The 19,787-nt window shown below is 44.7% G+C and overlaps 1 protein-coding gene across 12 annotated transcripts in view; it reads left to right on the forward strand.

The window, feature by feature from the left end:
- Positions 1 to 1,926: 1,926 nt before the first annotated feature.
- The window catches only part of CCDC88A (coiled-coil and HOOK domain protein 88A), a 204,214-nt gene continuing 186,353 nt past the window's right edge, over positions 1,927 to 19,787 (forward strand). For all 12 annotated transcript variants that reach the window (XM_089663901.1, XM_089663902.1, XM_089663904.1 and 9 more), the window contains exon 1: positions 1,927 to 2,029. The gene's annotated coding sequence lies outside the window, so the exon portion shown is untranslated. The remainder of the gene's footprint in view (positions 2,030 to 19,787) is intronic.

Genomic DNA, 19,787 nt, shown 5'->3' on the forward strand with positions numbered 1-19,787 from the left:
GGCGCTGATAGGCTGTACTGATGGGCGTTGATAGGCTGCACTGATGGCGTTGATAGGCTGCACTGATGGGCGTTGATAGGCTGCACTGATGGGCGTTGATAGGCTGCACTGATGAGCGCTGATAGGCTGCACTGATGGGCGTTGATAGGCTGCACTGATGGGCGCTGATAGGCTGCACTGATGGGCGTTGATAGGCTGCACTGATGGGCGCTGATAGGCTGTACTGATGGGCGTTGATAGGCTGCACTGATGGGCGCTGATAGGCTGCACTGATGGGCGCTGATAGGCTGCACTGATGGGCGCTGATAGGCTGCACTGATGGGCGCTGATAGGCTGCACTGATGGGCGCTGATAGGCTGTACTGATGGGTGCTGATAGGCTGTACTGATGGGCGTTGATAGGCTGCACTGATGGGCGCTGATAGGCTGCACTGATAGGCTGTACTGATGGGCGCTGATAGGCTGTACTGATGGGCGTTGATAGGCTGCACTGATGGGCGCTGATAGGCTGCACTGATGGGCGCTGATAGGCTGCACTGATGGGCGCTGATAGGCTGCACTGATGGGCGCTGATAGGCTGCACTGATGGGCGCTGATAGGCTGCACAGATGGGCGCTGATAGGCTGCACAGATGGGCGCTGATAGGCTGCACTGATGGACGCTGATAGGCTGCACTGATGGACGCTGATAGGCTGTACTGATGGGTGCTGATAGGCTGTACTGATGGGCGTTGATAGGCTGCACTGATGGACGCTGATAGGCTGCACTGATAGGCTGTACTGATGGGCGCTGATAGGCTGTACTGATGGGCGTTGATAGGCTGCACTGATGGGCGCTGATAGGCTGCACTGATGGGCGCTGATAGGCTGCACTGATGGGCGCTGATAGGCTGCACTGATGGGCGCTGATAGGCTGCACTGATGGGCGCTGATAGGCTGCACTGATGGGCGCTGATAGGCTGCACAGATGGGCGCTGATAGGCTGCACTGATGGACGCTGATAGGCTGCACTGATGGACGCTGATAGGCTGCACTGATGGACGCTGATAGGCTGCACTGATGGGCGCTGATAGGCTGCAATGATGGGCGCTGATAGGCTGCAATGATGGGCGCTGATAGGCTGCACTGATGGGCGCTGATAGGCTGCACTGATGGGCGCTGATAGGCTGCAATGATGGGCGTTGATAGGCTGTACTGATGGGCGCTGATGGGCGGCGCTGGTGGGGCTACACTGATAATCAGGGCACTGTTTATCAGTGTAAACACTATGCAGGAGCGGACTGACCATTTGGAAACTCGGGCACTGCCCAGGTGCCCGGGGTCAGTAAGGGGCCCCATGAGGTGCCTCTGTACCTTTCATAGACTTTTTTTTGGCGTGGTTTGAGTGTGGGCGAGGACACGGGCCCCATGATCCCCTATTAACCAGGGGCCCCATGAGTTGTCAGTCCGCCCCTGACACTTCGCGTTTTTTTAGTGCGTTTTGCAGAAACACACTTAAGTCCATTTAACATGGTTTCCTATAGGACCTGTTCACATCTATGCGTTTTCAGCTGCTGCATTTTTTGGAAAGAGTCAGGGACTTTTTTCCCGCAACAGATTGCATTTTTGTTGCAATAGACTTTAGTGGAACCACACCAAGAATGCAAGTGTTTTATGTGTTTTTGATTCTTTATTTTGGCCAGTAACAAAGTATTGAGTGCGACTTTACAATCCCTGGCACTCAAGTCACACTCAATACTTTCCTATTGTCCCCCCCCAAAAAAAGTGTGTTCAAAATTTGCAAAACGCACTTCAAAAATGCATCTGTCGCAACAAGTATAGATATTTTAACCTAGCCTTAAAGTCTATTTTGTTGTCTTAGGTTTTGTTACTTTTTTTTTTTACAGAAGAAAGCTAATTCTCGTTTTTCTTTTTTCTTACAGAAATCCTAAAGCTGATAATCAAAGAATATACAAAAAGATCAATAATGATGCTTCCCTGAGGATACAAAATTTGTCCGTTCTGGTGAAACAAATCAAATCATACTATCAGGTAAAACCTTTTTTTTTCTTACGTAGAAGAGATAAAATGGAAGCTCTTCCTTTTGTTGAGGGTCAAAAAACAAAACTATCCCAATGGCAGTTCAGTGGTGTGAACATAGAACCCGAAGCAGATTGCCTTGTATTTGTATTGGGAATGCATTGGGTACGGCTGCCCAGCGCATATGGTGTGAATGAGCCCTTGTTGTGAATGAGGCCCAAAGTTGGAAGCATTGTGGCTGTATAGTGCTGCCAACTGGATCCAAGTTTAGATTTTGGCAAAGCCTGGCTTGAGCTAGACTGGCATGCACCTCAATCTACTGTTTTTGGTTGCAGAGCCTCTGTACTACTTTAGGCTTCAGGATCCCCTATATTTTTGTCTTGGATAACTGCAAAATCCATTTGCATGAAGATTTTATACCTAGTGTTTTTGTCACTTTCCAAACGCTATGTAACGTCCTCCAGTTTAGCTAGATTTTTTCTTTGTTAGATGGAGGCTGAGTAGCAGCCTGGGATGAGTCAGCCTGGGAGTGAGACAGGAGGTCACCTCAAGGCAAGCTGGGAGGTTCTACAGGTCAGGGCTTCTGGAGCCCTTCCATAAACCTTAGAGTTTTCTGGAATGGGTGGGGGAAGGCAGAAGGCCCAGATCTGCGTGTTTGAGGGACCTTGGCCAATCCTTTGACAGGAGGTTGGGCATGGTGACAAGGGCAACCCTCCAATAAGACAGAGCTTGGGGAGAGAGGGGAGTCAGATAAAGGGGAGTCGGATAGAAGATGAACTGAGAGAAGGCTTTCCAATAAGCCAGCTCGAGAGGAGTCTATTGTTGGATTGACTTCTCAGGAATGGCCACTGATGGATCGAATTCCGGCTGGTCCTTGCTATACTGGACACATTTCAATCCTATGGCCAGCTTTGGATAGCTGGTAAGATGTGAAATGACCTGCAGCCTGACATGTTGGAGCGAATATGGGCCACTGTATATCCTATGCATATAAAACGGGGTGCTTTTACAATACCCCATATTGGAAGTTAGGCTTCTATTCTACTTCCAGCTTGGACGCATTGGCCATTGACCCCCCCCCCCTCCAACAGCTACGTCTGTAATAGGAGAACTAGCACCATATACAGTTGCAAGAAAAAGTATGTGAACCCCTTGGGATTACGTGGAGTTTTGCATGAATTGGGCATAAAATGTGCTCTGAACGTCATCTAAGTCACAACAATAGAAGAACACAGTCTGCTGAACATAATACTACACAAACATTAGATGTTGCCATGGTTTAATTGCACATAACATGTAAACATTCACAGTGCAGGGAGGAAAAAGTATGTGAAGCCCTAGCTTAATGACTTCTCCCAGAGCTAATTGGAGCCAGGAGTGAGCCAACCTTGACTCCAATCAGTGTGATGATATTGGATGTGTTGCTGACAGCTGTCCTGCCCTTAAAAAACACACACCTGTTTTGGGTTTACTGGTTTCAAGAAGCACTGTCTGATGTGAACCATGCCTCGCAGAAAAGAGCTCTCAGAAGACCTACAATCAAGAATTGTTGACTTGCATGAAGCTGGAAAGGGTTACAAAAGTATCTCCTTGAGCCTTGATGTTCCTGTGTCCACGGTAAGACAGACTGTCTACAAATGGAGAAAGTTTAGCACTGTCGCTACTCTCCCTAGGCGAGGTCGTCCTGTAAAAATGACTGCAAGAGCACAGCGCAGAATGCTGCATGAGGTAAAGAAGAATCCCAGAGTGTCAGCTAAAGACCTACAGAAATCTCTGGCACATGCTAACATTTTTGTTGACACATCTACAATAAGGAAAACATTAAACAAGAATGGAGTACATGGGAGGACACCACGGAGGAAGCCATTGCTGTCCAAAAAGAAGATTGCAGCACGTTTGAAGTTTGCAAAAGAGCACCTGGATGTTCCACAGCACTACTGGCAAAATATACTGTGGACAGATGAAACCAAGATTGAGTTGTTTGGGAAGAACACACAACACTATGTGTGGAGAAAAAAAAGGCACAGAACACCAACATCAAACCTCATCCCCACTGTGAAACATGGCGGAGGGAGCATCATGGTTTGGGGCTGCTTTGCTGCCTCAGGGCCTGGACGGATTGTTGTCATTGATGGGAAAATAAATTCCAGAGTTTATCAAGACATTTTGAAGGAAAACGTACGACCATCTGTCTGCCAACTGAAGCTCCGCAGAGGATGGGTGATGCAACAGGACAATGACCCAAAGCATACAAGTAATTCAACAAAACAATGGTTGCAACAGCACAGAATACGCCTTCTGGAGTGGCCCAGTCAGAGTCCTGACCTCAACCCCATTGAAATGCTGTGGCATGACCTTAAGAGAGCGATTCACACCAGACATGCCAAGAATATTGCTACACTGAAACAATTTTGTGAAGAGGAGTGGTCCAAAATGACTCCAGATCGTTGTGCAGGTCTGATCTGCAACTACAGGAAATGTTTGGTTGAGGTTATTGCTGCCAAAGAAGGGTCAACCAGTTATTAAGTCCAAAGGTTCACATACTTTTTCCTCCCTGGACTGTGAATGTTTACATGTTATGTGCAATTAAACCATGGCAACATCTAATGTTTGTGTAGTATTATGTTCAGCAGACTGTGTTCTTCTATTGTTGTGACTTAGATGACGTTCAGAGCACATTTTATGCCCAATTCATGCAAAACTCCATGTAATCCCAAGGGGTTCACATACTTTTTCTTGCAACTGTACATTAGTGCTGGTATGTACTATTCCAAGAATACAGAATTGTACAAGGATTTCTGGAAAATCTTCTGGAAGGTGAACTTTACATATTAAGAAGTGTAGGTCTGCCTGTAAAGGCTTTTTAAAATGACATTAAACCTTAGTTTTTGTTTTTTTTGTTTGACTAAAATAACAAAAATGTCTATACTTACCCGCTCTGTGCAATGGTAGTGCACAGAGCAACCCGGATCCTCCTCTTCTGGGGTCCTCCGCTGGAGCTCCAGGTTCCTCCTCTTCAGTGGGTGCCCCCATGGAAATCTGCTTTCCATGGGAGCACCTGTGTGGCCTCGCTCATGAGCCGCCCTGTCTGCGTCTATTGACACAGAGCTGGCACTCAGCCCCATGCCCCCCAGCTCAGCATAGCATGTGATGGACAGCGGTGGGAGCCATGGGCTCCTGCTGCTATCAATCTGCCCAGGGAGGAGGGAGACGGCGGACAGATCCGCTGCTCTCATGCACATTGTTGGATCGGATCAGGCTCAGGTAAGTATAAGGGGGGCTGGGTGGGGAGGTTCCTGCAGCCCAGAAGGTTTTTCACCTTAATGTATAGAATGCATTAAGGTGGAAAACCTTAAAGTGTTACTAAACCTAAAACAGTAAAATCAGTCTGTAGATGCAGTAAATCATACTTGTTATACTCAATGTGGAAACTAAGGGGTTAATCCTCTGCCCTATGTAAAAATTCTGTTTGATCCTGGCTTCTCTGATCCTCCCCTTCTACCACTGTCCCCAATCTATCTGCTGATAGAACAGAGCCAGAGGGCACTCTGCACATGCTCAGTTTGGTGTGTATTGCTAGAGAGGTTGTTTTTTTGCCCTTGGGAGAGTGCCTGTGATCAGCACAGGACCAATCAGCACTGTCCAGACAGAGGGTCAGGGGTCATGCAGCCTCACAGCACAAACAGAAATAATCTCCTTAAAGCTTTAACCAGTGCTCTGCTGGACACTGATAGAAGTCACAAGACTGATATGATGATGAGTAAAGGTATTTAGTAGTTTATATTTATTACGTTCAGTAAAACTTTAAGACTTTAGAACCACTTTGAGATCTTCATGTACATTGGGGCTTTTGTAAAAGCTTTTCTCCCAGCAGGAGAAAAACAGCTTCAGAAATGTGCCTAAGCCATGTTTTTGCAAACACATTTAGGCTTGTCAAGTGCTTGGGCATTCATTCCTGTCATTGGCCAGAATAATTATTTATTCTGGCCACTGAAATGAAAAAAAAAAAAAACTCAAGCATTAAACACGCCTTGTACTTTGGTACGTTTAAATGAGTTTACACGTGTTTAAGTGCAATTTGGTCTTTTTCTTTTCAGCCAAAGCACTCCTCTTTTGAACACGTGATATTTTTTTTTTCTCCCTGTAAGTACTCCTGCCTCTAAACACCCCTCCCTGCATTCACTATATCTGGTCTCCCCGGACCCTGTATTCACTATATCTGGTCTCCCTGGACCCTGTATTCACTATATCCGGTCTCCCCGGACCCTGCATTCACTATATCTGGTCTCCCTGGACCCTGCATTCACTATATCCGGTCTCCCTGGACCCTGCATTCACTATATCCGGTCTCCCCGGACCCCGCATTCACTATATCCGATCTCCCACAGTACACACAACATGGAAATGCAATTATTTTAGTAAATATAAACTGTTAAATACCTTTTCTCATCAGCAGTTAGAGCAGTCTTGTGATTTCTATCAGTGTCCAGCAGAGCACTAGCTAATCTTGTGGGAGGAGTTTTCAGTCTCCTCTGATTGTCCTGTGAGGCTGCATAACCCCTGACCCTCTGCCTGGACAGCACTGATTGGTTCTGTGCTGATCACATGCATCCTAGGGCTCTGTACTATCAGCAGATGTATTGGGGACAGTAGAAGAAAGGGAGGATCAGAGAAGACAGGATCTAACAGCCTTTTTACACAATACGGAGGATTAACCCCTTAGGTTCCACAGTGAGTATAATAAGCATGCTTTACTGCATATACAGTCTAACTGTCATGGGTTTAAAAACACTTTAAATGCTGAAGCTCTCATCCAGCGCAGTGTAAAAATCCCAACCAACAGCTGTAAATGGGGTGACTCATAGAACTGATCACACTTCTACCCACAAAGAAGAGTTCTGATGATGGGAAGGGTCGTAAAGCTGCTGCTTTTTGTGTAGTGAGCGCACAGTGCTGGTCAGCACAGCTTGTCATCAGGCACATCCTGTAATGAAATCCAATCTACAACTGCTGTATGCATGACACCGGCCATCTCCCTGGTTTTAGAGGCTGTGCGTTCATACAACCACAATAAGTATCCCTGTTGTGATATTGGACTTCTTTCTGCTGCGCATAGCAATGCAAGGGGTGATTAGCTGTGGATACGGATTATTTATTTATTTCAGCTACTTATATAGCGCCATCAATTTACGCAGCACTTTACATATATATTGTACATTCACATCAGTCCCTAACCCTCAAGGGGTGTACAATCTAAGGTCCCTAACTTACATTCATACATACACATAGTAGGGCCAATTTAGACAGGATCCACTTAACCTTCCAGCATGTCTTTTGGAGTGTGGAAGGAAACCGGAATATCCGGAGGAAACCCACGCAGGCACAGGGAGAACATGCAGACTCTAGGCAGGTGGTGCCGTGGTTGGGATTCGAACCAATGACCCGAGTACTGCCAAGCATAAATGCTAACCATTTAGCCACAGTGCTGCCCTAAGGCAAGGTTCACATATGTGCAGCCATGGGGGCCGTGTTTTGTGCGGGCACAAGAGCCCATTCATTTGAATGGACTCTCGGGACACGCAGAGAAGGAGTCCCTGCACTTCTTTGAAAATCACAGCCTGCATGGGATCCGAGGTTGTCTGTTGTACCTTCCGCATTGCAAAAAAAAGATTCATAGATGAGAAGAACAGGTGTTTGGTGAGTTCAGGTATCTGATAAAGACTGTCTGCAGTGATTGTATCTGCAGGCCAGGCAGTGTCTACAATGACACTTGTGTAAAGTGCTTAGGCATGTATCACGGGCTCACTCTGGCTGCTATCCCAAACTGAGAATGTGGACCCGATGGGTGTGGTGACATCACAGCCAAACCCCCTACGCGTTTCGTCATTCAATGTACTCAAGGGGGATGGCATGATTCGTGACTCAAAGGCATGTTTTGTGCATCTATGACGCCAAAGCCTCATAGACTTTTAATTGGGACACCTAAACATGCATTTCCTAAGTGTTTTTCATGTACTCCCATTAAAACTCACATTTCTGCCTCAAAGAAGCTCCCCGGTCAGGTATGAACGAGCCCATTAAGAATAATGGGATTCTTCAACTTCAGTGTTGTCACCCTTCAGGAATTGCACAACAAAAAGCTCAGGTTGTAAATGGTGCTAAAAAAATAAAAGGAGTGGTTAAAAAAACACCTGTGGGTTTAACCAATCATTTTTTTGTGTATGAATTCTACATGGTCCACATAACTGGGGGCATGTCCGGAGTGAGTGCTGTGCCTACATACTGGGGTTGGAACTTCCATCACCCAATTATTGTGCAAGAAAAAATGCATTTTTTCATTTTCCTTGCATGTGATTGGGTGTTCTTTGCAAAATGAAACTGTACAGCATCCACCAAATGCTGGGGAAAATTCCATTGCAAAGCGCAACTTCTCTTGCAAAGTGAACAGCCTATTTGCCTTTAGTACATTAACCCCGCAGTGTGCTAAAAGGTTCCAAGCTCAGAAGGTTGGGAGCTGGGGCATCCCTAGGGTTGGTGTCACCCAATGCGATAACACGTGCTGAGCAAACTGGTGGCGCTTTATAAATCCTATATAATAATAATACTTGGTGACACCCCCTCTGATGATCCCCCCAGGATGGTTCGGATCTGCGGATTGAGCATAATGGATCGGAGTCCAATCCATTATTCTCCCCAATCCGCAGATCTGATCCATCCTGCGGGGATCGTCGGCGTGCAACCTATACGGGGTGACACCGGACGCGCTCCACGAAAAGGTAAATTGTAAAGCAAGCCGACGATCCCAGCAGGATGGATCAGATCTGCGGATTGGGGAGAATAATGGATTGGACTCTGATCCATTCTGCTCAATCCACAGATCCGAACCATCCTGCGGGGATCGTCGGCTTGCTTTACAATTTACCTTTTCGTGGAGCAGGTCCAGTGTCACCCCGTGCGGTAGGTGGCACCCCCTGCACCTGCCTCAGGACGTCACTGGTTGGGAGGTATGTGTATGTACCAAGGATGAACATTTTCTGGACCGTGATGTCCACATCATTTTCATCCTTCAGCTGATGGTTCGTGTAACGGAACCAGACCCTTACTGCACTAGGGTATTTCTGTTAGACTCCCGCTTCCCTGTCCGAACACAGATCCACGGAAACCACCGCTGACCATACAAGATGAGACAGCACCAGACTTGAGGGAAACCAGAAAATAGACTGCTTTATTTTAACACAAATACAAGATATATACACAGGGCGGGGCAATACATTTAGTAACAAGGGACACACAGCAGACACGCCCCCCCCACCAAGCCAATACACAAACACATACATCCAATAATAGTTTGCTCCCAAGCAAGACACACAATAGAACAATGGGACAACCACATGGCATTAAACAATGAACAACCCCCACCTATACATGTCTACACAATAGCAGGACATTTCACCCTGCACTCCTAACAGGCACAGGGTGACTTACACATAAGAGGGATATGGGGAGCTGAGACAGGGGTCTCCCCACCTCTCTAAAGTGAACTGTGTTCCATGGGCCCCCCCCCCCCCACCCAAAATGACTCCGCATTCGCAATTCCTGAAGAAAGCGCTGTGCCAGCAACTGAATTCCAAGAAAAGTAAAGTGACGGTGTGTATCGGTCTTCTCTGAATGGAATAGAAACAGACCTGGTACATTATCCCGCTGCTCGATACTAGAACAATGAACTCATCAGTTATCTGCACCTTATTGACTCCTGCACGCCCATCTGAGACAGACCGCGTGTCCTACACGGTAATTGATCTGCGTCAGCATTTTCTGCATTCACAAGCTGTGCCGGATCTAATTTCTGGGGAAGCTTTGTGAGCGGCTGAGGCTGACTAAGGCTTTATCTACTGGGCTTCAGAAAGGGCTGAGTTTTCCGATTCTTCAGCTGGAAGAGATGAATCCTTTGTATTGGGAAGTATTCACCCTGAGGCACCTTGGATGTCTGGAGCAGAGAAGTCTGATTGGTGTCTTTATGTAGGCCTTTGACACCATCTTAAAGCAGAACTCCAGTTTTTTCCCCCTTATCTTTGCTGCAGAGGGGGTCCTCATTCCACTTATTTTCTTTTTTCTCGTGCATTATGGCTCCATGTTCTGCATGCAAGGTCCTTCTGTGTACTATCCTCTATAGGTAATATAGCATGGCAGTGGTCAACTTACTTGACATGGAGGGGGGCCTCAAGTGTGGCCCTTGGCATCACACAAAATTCAGTGAATATTCTAGGCTTTTTTGGGTGTGCTTTGAGTGTGGGCAAGGACACAGGGGCCCCATGATCCCCTATTGCCCGGGGGCCCCATGAGCTGTTAGTCCACCCCTGGGTGGACTGGTTTATGGTGTTTATAGTTTACTGTATCTAACAACAGGGATGGTTTATTAACCACTTGAAGACCTCCATGTAGCAGTAATAGGGCGCCCCTCCTGTATACAATATATTTATACATATGTGATTAGGGGTGCACACGCCACCAGTGGCTCACTTCTGCTGTGATCACTCACAACAGAAGCCAATCTGTGAGTCCCGGTGAACGGATGGTCAACGGCACCTGCCCATAGTCGGGCAGGACAAAGAACAGAGCTCTGCCTATGTAAACAAGGCAGAGCTCTGTTCTGACAAGAAGGAAAGTGAAGGATTGTGTGTCCCTGCAAAGCTGAGAACACGATCCTTCACTTCCCCTAGTAACAGCGACACCTAGTGTACACAAGCACATAGCTAGGCACATAGTTAACCCTTTTATTATTATTATTAATATTATTATTCAGGATTTATATAGCGCCAGCAGTTTGCAAAGTGCTTTACAATATAAAGATAGACTGTACAATTACAATACATTTCAGTACAAAAGGAACAGGAGGGCCTTGCTTGTGGAGCTTACAATCTAAAGAAAGGTGGGGGGATCACCCTAGATGTTAACCCCTTCCCAACCAGTGTGATTAGTACAGAGATCAGTGCATATTTTAGCCCCCCTGATGTCTTGTGCCCGTACAGGAGGACTGGTGGTACCCCCTTATCCATGGCCCCGTTTGCTGGCACCCATTGTTTGTTGAGGACAGTGACAGGACTAAGTAAACAAGGCAGGGCTGTGTCCTGTCAGCGACAATCTGCTAGTAAAAACACCTAACACAGTATACAAAACACACAGTTAGCCCTTTGATCCCCTTAGATGTTTAACCCCTTCCCAGCCAGTGTCAATAATACAGTGACCGTGTATATTTTTTATCACTGATCACTGTATTAGTGTCACTGGTTCCCACAAAGTGTCAGTGTAAAAAAGTCCGCCGCAATATCATAGTCCCGCTAGTTGCTGATCACCGCTTTATACTAGTATAAAAATAATAAATAAAAAATATTCCAGCATATGTCGATAGTTTTGTAGATGCTATAACTTTTGCGTAAACGAATCAATATACAGTACATTTATTGGGATTTTTCAGCATTTTGCAGCATTTTCAGTGCGAATTCCGCACCGCATCAGAATCGCACCCCAATCATGCGAACCGTTGCGGGTGTGTATGTTAAGTTAACAACACCCGAAAGCGATCTGCAAAACGCAATGCAATGTGCAGAATCAGATCGCATAGGTGTGAATACCCATGCGATCCGATTCTAGTGCGGACCCAAAAAAGGGTCCTGCACGTTTTTGATGCGGGTGCGGTGCGATTACAGCCATACAAAATGTATGGCTTCAATTGCACCGCACACAAATCGCATGTGATTCGCACAGGAATGCGGTGCGGTTCCCGTGCGCATCACATGTGATATACCCAGGGGCGGACTGACAACTCATGGGGTCTCCGGACAATAGGGGATCATGGGGCCCCTGTGTACTCACCCACACTCAAACCACACCCAAAAAAGCCTATGAAAGCTACCAGGGGCATCTCATGGGACCCCCTACTGACCCTGGGCCCTCGGGCATTGCCCGAGTGCCTGAATGGTCAGTCCGCCCCTGGATATACCACACCGCATGTATGTGAACCCGGGCTAAATGCCTAGATTTTTCATTAGTACATGGCTGGATACTTTTTGGACAGACCTCATATTTGTTTCTCGAGTGCTACACAAAAAAAGCTGTCAGTGCAAAGTCTTGGATTGGAAAGGGAAATCTATTGACTGCTTGAACTTGCAGTGCTGACCTCTTAATACCAGACAAAGACCTGAAATACACTGGCAGAGAACATGCTATAAAATCTGTTGAGACGGCTTAAAATTCTTTCACGGATCAGCAGCTGCTGCCTGCTTTGTAACTGCACCAAGCTCCAAGACCAGGAGAGGTACAGGGTGCAGAGATATGAAACGCAGCCCAAATTTACACACAGTTAACCCCTTGCCCTCCGGAAGATTTACCCCTCTTCCTGACCGGGCCGTTTTTTGCGATACGGCACTGCGTTATTTAACCTTTTGCCGCCTGGCCAATGGCCGTTTGGCGGCCTGCAAAATCCCTCAGCGTTCCGGGTGGATGCCATATGGCGTCCTCCCGGGCATGCGCAGTTTGCGCACCTGCAGAGCCATGCAGCGGCGTGATCTGTCACCAGCCATGTACCTCGGACATGGCCGATGACAGATCTGAGTACCGGCCCCTTTGCCGGTACGATGTGACCTGCTGTGACCAATCACAGCAGGTCACATGACAGTTGTATACAATAGATGGCTTCATTCATGCCATCCATTATATACTAGTGTGTCTAGCTATGAATGGTCACAGCGATCACATGCGCAAGCTGGGCCAATCACAGCCCAGCTGTATCATGTGATTAGCCGTAGCCAAATCACAGCTAAGCACAAAAAAAAAGAAAAAGAAAACCCTGAATGACATCGATTCATTCAGGGTTTTTTTTTTTCTTTTTTTTTGTGCTTAGCTGTGATTTGGCCACGGCTAATCACATGACACAGCTGGGCTGTGATTGGCCCAGCTTGTGCATGTGATCGCTGTGACCATTCACAGCTAAGCACAAAAAAAAAACCCTGAATGAATCGATGTCATTCAGGGTTTTTTTTTTTTTCTTTTTTCTTTTTTTTGTGCTTGCTTATAGCAAAGTAATTCTTTGCTATAAGCAAATTGTGTAAAAAAAAAAAATACTGATCACTTCCCCAAAGTAGTACAATGTTACTATGGTAACATTGTACTACTTTCGTCATAGTGAAATATGAAAAAGAAATCTTAAAAAAACTAAAAAAAATTAAAAATTAAAAATAATAAAATTTTTTAAAAAAAAATTATAATTTTTTTTTCATACTGTCACCAGTCAGTGTCCCTGATCACCGCCATGCCAGTTATATGATGATGCTGTACTGCACTGGTGACAGTATGTACAAAAAAAAATTGTGAGAATTTTTTTTTTCATTTTTTCATTTTCCAAAAAATTATGACAAAAAAAATACAACTTCAAAAAACTCGCCATGCCTCTTATGAAGTACGCCGGACTGTCTACTCTGCAAAAAGGGGTCATTTGGGGGATATCTGTACTGTTTTGACATTTGGGGGATATCTGTACTGTCCTGACATTTGGGGGATATCTGTACTGTTCTGACATTTGGGGGATATCTGTACTGTTCTGACATTTGGGGGATATCTGTACTGTTCTGACATTTGGGGGATATCTGTACTGTTCTGACATTTGGGGGATATCTGTACTGTCCTGACATTTGGGGGATATCTGTACTGTTCTAACATTTGGGGGATATCTGTACTGTCCTGACATTTGGGGGATATCTGTACTGTCCTGACATTTGGGGGATATCTGTACTGTTCTAACATTTGGGGGATATCTGTACTGTCCTGACATTTGGGGGATATCTGTACTGTCCTGACATTTGGGGGATATCTGTACTGTTCTGACATGTGGGGGATATCTGTACTGTTCTGACATCCTTGGACTTCAAGAAATTAGATTTGCCGTCAATACTTCAGGATTGATCAATATTCAGATATATCCCATAGTTTGTGAATGCTATAACCAGGGGCGGACTGACCATTTGGAAACTTGGGCACCGCCCGAGGGCCCGGGGTCAGTAGGGGGCCCCATGAGATGCCCCTGGTACCTTTTTCATAGTTTTTTTTGAGTTAGGGCAAGGACACAGGGGCCCCATGATCCCCTATTGCCTGGGGGCCCCATGAGGTGTCATTCCGCCCCTGTTTAAAATACTATACCTCCTGCTGGAACAAACCACCTGTGTGCAAAGGCCATAAGCAGCTATTCCATGACTCATGTGCCCCCTACTAGTTCTGGAATTGGTGTCCAGCACATGAGTAGCGGCTTCTGTGAAGTGCTTTGCCGTAATTGATTCTGTGTCACCGCATCAGCTGTTGTCACTGTTGGGGTGCTTGAGGGTGGACGTTGAGGAATCCTGTATTCGCACGGTCCCCGGTGGAGTCACTTTTGTGCATTAGTCAGTTCACTCCCCCTATAAGCTATTATTTATTTATTATATTTATTTCAGGTACTTATATAGCGCCATCAATTTACGCAGCACTTTACATATATATTGTACAATCACATCAGTCCCTAACCCTCAAGGGGTGTACAATCTAAGGTCCCTAACTCACATTCATACATACACATACTAGGGACAATTTAGACAGGAGCCAATTCACCTACCAGCATGTCTTTGGAGTGTGGGAGGAAACCGGAGTACCCAGAGGAAACCCACGCAGGCACAGGGAGAACATGCAAACTCCAGGCAGGTGGTGCTGTGGCTGGGGTTATGAGCAGGCTGCTGTCCTGCGGTTACAGACGAGTGTTCCTATTCTTCTGTCAATGATGAGTCTCATGCTCCACTTCTCCCAGAGCCAAGGGTGCGATATCCTAGGAAGAGGGGGTTCAGACAGCACCATCAATCATCCGCCTCTCCTAGAGGAACATGGAGGGGTCTATGAACAGTACAAACCTCCCAACCTGTCCTTCCGCTCCGGACGCACAGAACGCGACTATTGTTCCCTGAATATATCCACGTGTGTTCTGCAGACATCTGCTTTGCTGAGATATGGGCTTCTCTGCGCTGTGCCATTAATTCTGCTGAAATCTGACATTCCTGGAAAGTGAATGCAGAATACACACACTGCCTCAAAGCCAGGAATATGCGGCGGGCAGGTCTATGGGCTGGCTATGAAATACAAAAGGAAGTCAACATTTAAGGATGTCTTACTGAACTTCTTTTATTTTGTGATTTTAAAACGTTTTCTTGGATATTGCCTTTTTGTTTTGTCAAGTTTTAAACACCCAAAAATAAAAATGCAATCGGAATGCATAATAAATAAATAAATAAATAAATAAAATAATAAGAGGTATTACATTAAAAGTCATTTTTTTTTTATATTGCAGCTTGCCATTTCTTAGATGTGATGGCTGCATTAGTTTCCTTTTTTAGTTTTTTTTTTTTTGGGGGGGGGGGGTTTAAGCTAAAAAATGCTGGTAATAGCATTTTTTAGTAGTGTTTTTAGTAGCATTTAGGCTGGATTCCCACTTGAGCGTAGCGTTTTTAAATGTTTTTCGCACGATTTATGCGTGTTTATGCGTGCTTTCTTACAGCGCTATTCAGGTGTTTTTGAGCTTTGGCCTTTTTTTTAGGCAATAGAGAAAAATATCAGCTGTCGCATCATTTGTTGCTAGGTTTTTCAGCATTTTTTTTTAGCTCTTCCATCAGCTTTTATTTCTTTTTTTATTATTATTAATGTATTATCTTTTTTTTTTTTTTTTTTTTTTTTTAGGGTAATATTTTGTTTGTCTTATTTATTTTTTTGTTAGGGTGTTAATAACACTGATTAATAAATAAATGTAAAATAAATACACAAATACAAAAAATAATTTAAAAAAAATAAATGAATAATATATAGTAATGAATAGTACTTAAAGCGGAGTTCCACATGAAAAAAAAAAAAAGCAGCTACAAAAACTGTAGCTGCTGACTTTTAAATTATAGTCACTTACCTGTCCCTCGGTCCAGTGGTGTCCTCATCATCGCTGGTTTCACTGGCCGTCTTCTCTCCCTGGTGACGGCATATTCAGTGTGGGTACCTGGCTGTGACAGGTTTCACAGCCGGGTGCCCACTGCGCATGCGCAAGAAGCACTGCGCTGTGTAAATGGCTCCATGGTCTTCTGGGACCTGTCACATGTCCCTGAAGACTACGGGGAGGGAGGAGGACAACTTCCGCCTCCGATCATCTAGGCGATCGCAACGGAAGCGGGAGCGGGTACCTGTCAAATTGTAAAAAATAAAATTAAAAAAAAACCGCAAAAGTGCAAAACGCAACCTGCATAGGTGTGAACCTTCAGCTTCAATTTGTTAGTGTATCTAAATCTGCTAGTCCATCTAACACTCCCCTCCCTCCAGACTGACAGTGCTGCTGTCCAAATCTGGTCTCTGTGCTCCTTTATCCAGAGCGGCGTCTGTATAATTCAGGAGGTGTGTTATTGGTCAGACCACCAGGTGAAAAGAAAAGAAAACTAGTGCAGCCACCACATCACACCACACCACATTGGTAAGCTGCAGTATATTACATTTTCGGTTTGGGGTTTAATACCGTTTTACCATCCCCCAAACGTGGTGACTGCACTGTTTCCTTTTTTTTTTCCACCTGGTGATCCGGGCAGTAATACGCTTCCTGTCCTAGGGCGCCCTCTATACTCACCATTGTTACCCCAGGAAAGGACTACAGAACTCCTCCCCGTCACCTCCTCCCCATAACCTAGAGTAGAGGTGTTCTGTAGTTCAGAAAAAAGCTGATAAGTTTGAGGTTTCAGTTCAGTACACAGGAATGTGCAAGGACAGTACAAGGACAGTACAAGGACGGTGGATTTCTATCTGGATCAACAGGAGTTGTTCTGTACTTGCAGAAAAAACTCTTCGGCTACTTTCACATTGATCCACGAAAAACACATTTTCCTGCATTTGCGGTGCGTTTTTTTTACAGGACATGTGACTTAACCGCACCAAAAACGCAATGTGGCTGCGTTTTATCTTTTTGATGCGCTTTTGCTACAGTTTTACATTGATATCAATGGGGAGGTGCACTTTTGGTACCTTGATTTTTTTTTTTTTTTTTGCACCAAACCTGCACTGTGGGTGCATTTTCTATGTCTTTTTGCTGCAATTTTACATTGATATCAATGAGGTGCGTTTTCGGTACCTTTTTTTTTATTCTTTATTTTTTTTCTGCACCAAACCTGCATTGTGGGTGCATTTTCTATGTCTTTTTGCTGCGTTTTTAAATTGATATCAATGAGGAGGTGCGTTTTTGGTACTTTTTTTTTTTTTTTTACTTTTACTGCACCAAAAATGCAACGCGGGTGCGTTTTTGATGTCTTTTTGATGCGTTTTTGCTACATTTTTCCATTGATATCAATAGGGAGGTGTGTTTTTGGTACCTTTTTTTTTTTTTTTTAATTTTTTTTCTGCACCAAACCTGCACCACAAATGCAAGGCAGGTTCGTTTTTTATGTCTTTTTTGATGTGTTTTTGCTATGTTTTTACATTGATATCAATAAGGAGGTACCTTTTTTCTCTTTTATTGCACCAAACCTGCACCAAAAATTCAACAAGGGTACATTTATATCTTTTTGCTATGTTTTTACATTGATATCAATGAGGAGGTGCATTTTTGGTACCTTTTTTTTCTTTTACTGCACCACAAATGCAATGCAGGTGCGTTTTTGATGTCTTTTTAATGCGTTTTTGCTACGTTTTTACATTGATATCAATGAGAAGGTGTGTTCTTTGGTACCTTTTTTCTCTTTTATTGCACCAAAAACTCAACAAGGGTACATTTTATATCTTTTTGCTACGTTTTTCCATTGATATCAATAGGGAGGTGTGTTTTTGGTAATTTTTTTTTATTATTTCTGCACCAAACCTGCACCAAAAATGCAACGTGGGTGCGTTTTTTTTAATGTCTTTTTGATGTGTTTTTGCTAGGTTTTTTCCATTGATATCAATAGGGAGGTGTGTTTTTGGTACCTTTTTTTTAAAAAAACTTTTCTGCACCAAACCTGCACCAAAAATGCAACGCAGGTGCGTTTGTCTTTTTGATGCTTTTTAGCTACGTTTTTCCATTTATATCAAAGGTGAGGTATGTCTTTGGTGCTTTTTTGTCTTTTATTGCACCAAAAATGCAACATGGGTGCGTTTTTATGTCTTTTTGATGCCTTTTTTTGGTAGAACTTTAAATTGATATCAATGGGCAGATGCGTTTTTGGTTCCTTTTTTTTTTTTTTGCTTTTATTACACCAAACCTGCACCAAAAATGAAACGTGGGTGGGTTTTTTTATGTCTTTTTGATGCATTTTTCCATTGATATCAATGTTGAGGTATGTTTTTGGTGCCTTTTTGCTTTGACCACACCAAAATTCAGCGAACAGAATTTTAAAAAAATGCACCGGACCCACAACGGATCGATGTCAACAGTTCCATAGGAATACATGGTCACATATTTTTCTTCTGCTTTTTCTTTTCTTTTTTTTACGTAAAAGAAAAAAAAATTGTATCAGTGTGAAAGCAGCTGTACCCAGGGGCGGACTGACCATTTGGAAACTCGGGCACTGCCCGAGGGCCCGGGGTCAGTAGGGGGCCCCATGAGATGCCCCTGGTACCTTTTTCATAGGCTTTTTTGAGTTTTGGCAAGGACACAGGGGCCACATGATCCCCTATTTCCCGGGGGCCCCATGAGTTGTCAGTCCGCCCCTGCTCCTAACTCTCTATCATGTGTTAGTGAATTCATTCAATTAATGGTTTCCCTTTTTTTTGTGCTAAAAAATGCTAACATGGCTAAATGCTAATGCAAAAGCGCTAAAAACCACGGAAGCGCATGCGTTTTTAATGCAACTTTATACAGCTAACGCTACTGGCATTTTTAAAATGCCCAAAGTGCATGGGGCCTAAAGCAGTATTAGCCCCTCGCCCTCCAGAGGATTTACCCCCCCCCCTTTCCTGACCAGGCCATTTTTGCAATACGGAGCTGCGTTACTTTAACTGACAATTGCGCGGTCATGAAACGCTGCACCCAAATGAAATTTACGTCCTTTTTTCCCCACAAATGGAGCTTTCTTTTGGTGATGATTGCCTCTATAGTTCCCAATACGTGTAAATTAATTGGTTTACGTGAAAGTTATAGTATTTAAAAATGGCGGGACTGCAGTGGGCATTCTGACACTGGGGGGGGGGGGGGGGAACTGACTTGGTGTCACTGCCATCCCCAGTGACATCAATACAGTGATCAGTGCTAATAAAAAGCACTGACACTGTACTAATGGCACTGGGCAGGAAGGGGTTAACATGTGGGGCGATCAAAGGGTTAACTGTGTGCTGTTTTACTGTGGGCTGTGTGTCCATACAAAGCAGTGTGCTGGAGCTGACAGGGGAAAGATCTGTATTGCACACATACAATTCTCTCCCTCAGTTGGTAATACTCGGCGATCACCGAGTGCCAGCAAGTAATCACCGGCCAGGACCTGGTGATTGACAGCCGATGCCGAGAATAGCCCCTGCCCTGAAATGCGAAATCACGTGTATATAAATATATATGTGATTTTGGTCACCCCTGCCACCCTGTAGCAGTATATCTGTTATAGGGCGGAGGGGAAGCGGTTAAACCCAAAAGAAAACATTCATTATATTACAGATTACCAATCCTTAGGCCCCATTCACACCTGAGGCTCCAAAACGCTCAAGGAGAAAAAAATCAATATTACTCTATGGAGTTGGTTGACATCTCCACTCCATGTCTCCTGAAGCT

This window comes from Staurois parvus, unplaced genomic scaffold, assembly GCF_062004578.1.
Source record: "Staurois parvus isolate SC_StPar_1 unplaced genomic scaffold, SC_StPar_1.0 ptg001798l, whole genome shotgun sequence".
NCBI lineage: Eukaryota > Metazoa > Chordata > Amphibia > Anura > Ranidae > Staurois > Staurois parvus.